The 7555-nt window shown below is 42.7% G+C and overlaps 1 long non-coding RNA gene across 1 annotated transcript; it reads left to right on the top strand.

Annotated features, from left to right (window-relative positions):
* The first annotated feature begins 1800 nt into the window (after window positions 1-1800).
* LOC121813823 lies at window positions 1801-7549 on the top strand. The gene is made up of 3 exons (XR_006053902.1): window positions 1801-2564; window positions 4721-4897; window positions 7268-7549. It is a non-coding gene; the product is annotated as an uncharacterized LOC121813823 (long non-coding RNA).
* The last annotated feature ends 6 nt before the right edge of the window (window positions 7550-7555 follow it).

The raw sequence follows: 7555 nt of genomic DNA on the forward strand, positions 1-7555 counted from the left end.
TCTGTGCTGAACAGTCATTTAAGATTAGTTAGTAAATAACAAGGGTTAACCCTAACTCTAACAATGAGGTCATGTGACTTTGACCTCCTAATTAATACAAAAACACATGAAGGGAGAAATTATCTGTAGAGACCAAACCAGTTTGAGTCTATGGGGACTGAGTCACTGCTGCCTCTGCTGGATGTCAGAGGAACTGCAGGGATCACCTTCATTGTTGTTTTTGTCTTCATCTGATCACTGAGCGCATTTTGACTTATTTCACTGTTCAGGACATTTTTGATGTGTCTTAATGGCACGCTAGGAGTGACAGGAAGTGACCTATACCCTGCTTGACAAAATAAAAGCTCTTTTTAATCAGAGTGCAGCATCAAATCTGTGAAACTTCAGGACTATTGATCAGGTTCAGTTAATCAATCACAAGCTGTTTGTGGACAGAGTGGTGCTGGAGCAAAGATCACGGGTTCATTTAAAGGTCAAATGTGAGTCTCCTGTGTTAAAAGCCGCCTCACTGCCCAGTTAAACAGCAAAGATTAAAAATGATTCAAAGGTTTCAGTCACAGATGAGAAGCTCGTGTTGTGTCTTTTCTCCCAGCTGTTCTTCATCTCACCTCACTTCTCCAATCCGTGTTTCCAGGTATTTCTGAGGCTGCTTTAAAGGCAGCAAAAGGTCTGGATCAGATCCACAAGAGAGAAAAGCAGGAACAGATAAAGTCCAAGTCATTCATTTGATTCCAGTCAACACATTTATTGATCATTAGTAGCCACATTAAAAATTAAGCACTGATTCATCCACTAAGGCTCAAACTGCACATATCCATGAAAACATGATATTTATCTTATAAAAACATGATGTTTATTATTCAAAGGTGTTTGAAAGCCTTTCCAGGTGAGTTTGATCCAGGAGGGTCTGAAGCCAGAGTCAGACAGAGACTGTGCAGAGACTGTAGAAGGACAGAGCAGCAGCAGAGCAGTCCAGATACACTGATGATCCTCTGTCAGATCCAGAGGGACACACAGGGATGATGCTGGACTCTATATTGTGTCTGACAGTGGAGCTGTTCTCAGAGCAGTTCACTCTGCAGCACTGACAGTCATCTGCACTTCATTCCTCTGTCAGTCACTGCTGGATGAAGCTCTCCTCTCCACCTCCCAGTAACATGGCCCAGTCAGAGCGTCTCTACACACAAGCTGCTGCTGCTTCATCCTATCTGGATCATCAGGACACAGCTCATCCTCTTTCAGCACACACACCATCCTATTTACAACCAGTTCCACCTGCAGAGAGAAGAAGGAAGAGCAGAGGAACTAAACAAGTGTTTCCAGAGACTCTTCATCAGCTGTCAGTCAGTGATGCAGCACATCCAGTATAAAGGGCAGCAGGGACTTCAGTGCTGGGACTGTACTAGTACTCATTGTTGGTTCACTTTTTCTAATCTTTGGATTTTTATTGAAGTTGATGAAAATGTTTTTGACTCCTAGTTTGAGTTTGGACTTTCATTCATTAGAATAACCTTGGTGTGTCCACTCTAAGCTCTGTAGGAACCCCAACAATCCAGATGGACAGTTCCAGCTGTTAACTGGAGGAATACCAGCCAAACATCTGCTCTCACTAAACTCTTCCTCACCTACAGACCGTGTTCTTCACTGCCTTAAATTCGGAAATTAATGCAGTCATTCGTCTGCGTGCTGCTTTTTCTGACCTGTTACTATAGTGACCATGAAAGTCACAAAAGGCAGAAACAGGAAGTGTTTGTGTCCAATCCTGAAGCCTGTCACCATTCTCCTCGAGGTTCGTATACTGTAGACTTTCTTTGATACTGTGTCCAAAAGGAGCAGCTTTTACTTTGAAGGGGAGGCGTCTCTGTTTCCTCTTCAGGTTGGATGATGGAAGCAAATGAGTGTGTGATGTTCTTTCAGTGTTGCACTTTGTAGACGCTCCCTGAGCACTGGTCTCACAGCCAGCTGCACATAGAGACCAGTGTTGTTAGTCCAGGTCAGAAGATGACTTGTTGGAATGAAAATGAGCTTGTAGTTTGTCTGCTTTAATAATGTGACTGGAAAAAGGTGTTGGACTTCAAATATGTCCATTTCTTTCACACTTCACCTTTAAAAGTGAAGCCTTGTGGTTCCTGGAAGGAAAAACACGACTTTTTCAAGTCTTTGTCCTGTTTTTATGATAAATGTACGACTTTAATGTGAAACATTCAGAGTTTTTTCTCTTGTTGTGTTTGTTTGAAGCTGCTTCCTGTTGGCTTCAGCTGTTTGGAGTTTCCATTTTCTAAACTTCTACATTCTGAACCTTCTTCAGCTCTGAACAGATGATGAAACACTGAATGATTTCAAGCTCACACTTTGTCTAATAAACTTACATCTTTCATTCTTTATACAGATTGGGGCTGTGGTTTGTCAGAGATCAGCTGTGATTATCTGGCAGCAGCACTGAAGTCCAACCCCTCCCATCTGAGACAGCTGGACCTGAGAGGAAACAACAAGCTGCAGGATTCAGGAGTGAAGCATCTGTGTGGTTTCCTGGAGAGTCCAGGATGTGGACTTGAAACTCTGAGGTCAGTCAGCATGTTTTAGTTGTGCTGAGATGAATATGATGTGAAAGTTGTGCTGACACTAAACTGCAGACATCAGGCTGATATTATACTGATCCACACTGAGGATCTTCATGGTAAAGTCTGTTTTCTTCTTCTCTGGTTTAGTCCATTGACTGCAGCAGAACAATGTTCACATTTCAAACAGTGAGACTCAACGTATGGCCCGCGGCCCACACGCGGCCTGCCCACCTTTCCTGATTCAGAGAGAGGGGACCCTGATGAACTGTGTAGTGTTCTTCCTCACAGTTCTAAGTATCAGACACAACAATGAATAATCCACAGCTGACTGTCTTTAGCAGGTCAAAGGTCACGGCACACAGCAGACAGTGGGAAATATTATAACTCTGATCATTTATCAGCACATATCCATATGTATAAAAACAAAGCTGACACTGTGAGACTTGATCAGAGGTGTGATCATCACAGCAGAGGCCTTTGTGTCAAAGTCACTGAGGATCAAACAGAAACACATGAAGCAGATTTTCCTGTTCTGGCTTTTTATAGCAGATAACCTTCAAAATATTCTGCAGTCCATCAAAAACTGAAGCAAACCATGAATCAACATGTGAACATGAGCTGATGCTGCTGAAGTGAAGCAAAGTTACAGAGGTTTGATTACAGACACAGCTGAGAGTTTGTAATCTGTCATCATTTTAAAAGGTTTACATTTCTTCAGTATTGAACAGCAGAAATGAGGCTTTGTTTTGGGAGGCCGACAGCAGTGAACACAACAGCAGACTGGTGCGTAATAAGCAGTGAATAATGCAGGAAACAGATTTTTGAAGGTAAACTGTTCTTGAAGTACACTGAGAGAGAGAGAGCTGTGCAGGAAGTAAAGGTCAAAGTCAGAGAGAATTCATGACGATGTTCATCAAACGTAAAGCGTAGTTTGGATCTTCTTCTGCTGCTGGTTCAGTCAGTTTTGGTTGGAGACAGATGAAACCTGCAGCTTCAGGATCTGTGAGCTGTCCACTTTCAGCCCCGACGGCGTGTCCGTGTACGTGCCGTCGAGTGAACGATCCACGCTCTGTGTTTCCATCTTTGTGTGTTTAGCTGCTCTCATTTACTGTTTTATCTGTTTGCTTGTTGTTGAAATACTTTTGGGAGCTTTAACCTGAGATTCTGGCAAAATACATTTATATTAAAAATCGATTCAGGATTGAATGAATCAACATCGCTTTATTCAAATTAAAACCATTTAAATAGGAAAATCCATTTTTTTACAGCCGCCTCTAATGCTGGGTAATGTCAGCTGGTCCATGTGCAGCTGGCTGTGAGGCTCAGGGAGCGTCTACAAAGTGCAACACTGAAAGAACATCATCCATAAATATTGAGTAATAACTGGACTCTCATACAGCGAGACTCAAATGCCTTTAAACATCAGCTTATCCTGCTGATCCAAGTCCAACACTGAGTTTGTAAAAACATGTTTGTCAATCATTTTGTTTGGTTTCTGAGGAAAATGATTCAATAACTTGCTGCTAATACACAACATTTCATCATATTTCCTCATAACCCTCTTTTGTCTGACCATTTGATCCCATTTGAATTTGCAATAAAGGATCCACAGAGTTTGGTGACAATAATGACAGTAGATGTTTGTGTGAAAGTGCTGGAAGCAAATGAGTGTGTGATGTTCTTTCAGTGTTGCACTTTGTAGACGCTCCCTGAGCACTGGTCTCACAGCCAGCTGCACATAGAGACCAGTGTTGTTAGTCCAGGTCAGAAGATGACTTGTTGGAATGAAAATGAGCTTGTAGTTTGTCTGCTTTAATAATGTGACTGGAAAAAGGTGTTGGACTTCAAATATGTCCATTTCTTTCACACTTCACCTTTAAAAGTGAAGCCTTGTGGTTCCTGGAAGGAAAAACACGACTTTTTCAAGTCTTTGTCCTGTTTTTATGATAAATGTACGACTTTAATGTGAAACATTCAGAGTTTTTTCTCTTGTTGTGTTTGTTTGAAGCTGCTTCCTGTTGGCTTCAGCTGTTTGGAGTTTCCATTTTCTAAACTTCTACATTCTGAACCTTCTTCAGCTCTGAACAGATGATGAAACACTGAATGATTTCAAGCTCACACTTTGTCTAATAAACTTACATCTTTCATTCTTTATACAGATTGAGGAGCTGTGGTTTGTCAGAGATCAGCTGTGATTATCTGGCAGCAGCACTGAAGTCCAACCCCTCCCATCTGAGAGAGCTGGACCTGAGCTGCAACAACAAGCTGCAGGATTCAGGAGTGAAGCATCTGTGTGGTTTCCTGGAGAGTCCAGGATGTGGACTTGAAACTCTGAGGTCAGTCAGCATGTTTTAGTTGTGCTGAGATGAATATGATGTGAAAGTTGTGCTGACACTAAACTGCAGACATCAGGCTGATATTATACTGATCCACACTGAGGATCTTCATGGTAAAGTCTGTTTTCTTCTTCTCTGGTTTAGTCCATTGACTGCAGCAGAACAATGTTCACATTTCAAACCTTCAAAGAAGAAGAAAAATCCTCCACTGGATAATTCACTGTGAAACTCTCCAACTCTTCATTCCACCTTAAAGTCTGTCTGACACTGAAATCCAAAGCAAAATGTGCGTTTGCTTTACAGACAGCAGTCCAACACAAACATACACACATCATCCAAAACACAGTCCAACATCCAAATCTCCTCCACTGCCAGCATGAATGATGGGAAAGAGAAGGAGGAACACTCTGACATTCAGGGTTAGAATGAGTTTCATGAAGCAGACTGTGAAGATCAAAGCTGCATTAGAAAGCTTACATGAATGAATGAGTGGACAGAAGTGGACAGAGATCATCTGAAGCACTTCAAAGGCTTTAAATCAGCACATTTCTCTTTATTCTTTATCAACTCTGTTAGTTTCTCTCAGTTTTCTGTGGAATGAAGCTAACAGCAGGCTAATAAGATGCTGACCAATAGGTTTCTATTAAAGGTTGTAATTTGTATATGAAAAAGTGCTTTGGCTCAGCAGGGATCAGCTTACAGGTAGAATACAGCTGCTGGATGGGATTAGCATGTCATAGCTATCTACCAAACTGCTAACTGGGGGATTTCAGGCCATCTATGGATCATTTTTGCTAACTGTTTATTCAGCTTAGGCTCACAGGGCTGCAGCCTGTGCCCTAGCTGTCATAGGGCAAGAGGCGTGGTCCACCTGCACAGGTGAGCAGTCCATCACAGGGCCAACAGAGAGAGACAGAGAAGCACTCTCTCACATCCACACCTACAGCCAATTTAGAAGCACCAATGAACCTAAGCAGCATTTCATTGGACTGTGGGAGAACATCCAACCTCCACAGAAAGGCCAACAAGCTTCAACCTACAACCTTCTTGCTTTAAGGCACTAGTGCCAACCACTTTTCCCCATTTCAGCCCAAATCCTGCATCTTCCTGTTTCTGACTCCAGGCCAGCTCCACTAACACTTTCTCATCAGACACTGCCACCTAGTGGAGGAAGTCTTAGTTCCATTTGAAGCTTCAGATTACAGTTAGTTCCTTTACAAAGAGGTGGAGGTGGTGGGGCCACAGCACCATCATCACTGAGTGCCATAGGACACTTAACCTTTGTTTCCATATGCTGGGAACTTCCTGTTGTTCCAAGGAGGACTGGAAAATGTGTGAAAACCTCCCAGTCAGTTCCTCACAGCACACTTCAATCATTTCCCTCCCACAGCATCAGGACCAGGGCTTTTTCTCTCTTTGGTCCCACTAAGAGATTTCCACACAAACACCTCATCAGTGGGACTCTCAGAGCTACCAGCCCTTTGCTACAATCACAAAGCTCTTCATTGAAATCAATGATATCAAAGCTGGAATCAAATGAGTCCAAGTCTTCTGCTGATTCAGCATCACATTCATCTTTGCTCCTTGTTCTGCATCCCCACCATGGACTTCATTCCTTTCCAAGCCAGCCTTGAGTGTCCTTTATTCAGCTCATCCTCTGCTTTACTTTTACACCTGATTTTAGCTGCTTTATCTCTCTTTCAACAAGTTTCTGTGCCTCAATCTTTTTCTTCTCTCCCTCATAACAAGACAGCTTCTTCTGCCTGAGAACATGTTGGAGTGATTTACTAATCCAGGGCTGCTTATTGGGGAAAATACTTCCTGTTTCCAAAGTAATCCCCATTTTTCCCAGAAAGAAATGTAAGTAGAAATCGATGATCTAAGTGAGAACATGAGCCTTTAAAAAGTCCCAGTGGGTGCAGTCAAAGCAGTCCCTCAGTCCCAGTATAGAGTCTTTGGTCCAGACTGGAACAACTGTGTGCCCAGTTTGAGCTCTCTTCAGTCCTGTGACCTGACAGACCCAGAGGGGCCATCACATCACATTTAGAAGCTCCCCTAATGGAGCCACAACACATGTCCAACACTTAGTCTGTCTTGTTGGACCAACTGGAAGAAATGATTCAAGGACTTAGTCACAGAACAGAGATTCAAATCTCCAAAATCCAACTGGCTGCATCAGGACATATAGTCTGAAACTCTGCACAGTTTCCTGTTTGAAGCTGCTTCCTGTTGGCTTCAGCTGTTTGGAGTTTCCATTTTCTAAACTTCTACATTCTGAACCTTCTTCAGCTCTGAACAGATGATGAAACACTGAATGATTTCAAGCTCACACTTTGTCTAATAAACTTACATCTTTCATTCTTTATACAGATTGATGGACTGTGGTTTGTCAGAGATCAGCTGTGATTATCTGGCAGCAGCACTGAAGTCCAACCCCTCCCATCTGAGAGAGCTGAGCTGACAACAACCTGAAGGATCCAGATGTGAAGCAGCTGTCTGATCTTCAGCAGAGTCCAGACTACAGACTGGAGACTCTGCTGTAAGTAGAGTGATGGAGTGAGTGGGTGGTGCTGTCAGCAGTATTGTACTAAACACAGTCAGTATGAAACAAAGATCCAGTGTTTCCTGTAAAGCTGCAGCTTCTCAGTGAAGCTGTGA

The sequence above is a fragment of the Haplochromis burtoni genome, unplaced genomic scaffold (genome assembly GCF_018398535.1).
Source record: "Haplochromis burtoni strain Fernald_Lab_line unplaced genomic scaffold, NCSU_Asbu1 Contig_2781, whole genome shotgun sequence".
NCBI lineage: Eukaryota > Metazoa > Chordata > Actinopteri > Cichliformes > Cichlidae > Haplochromis > Haplochromis burtoni.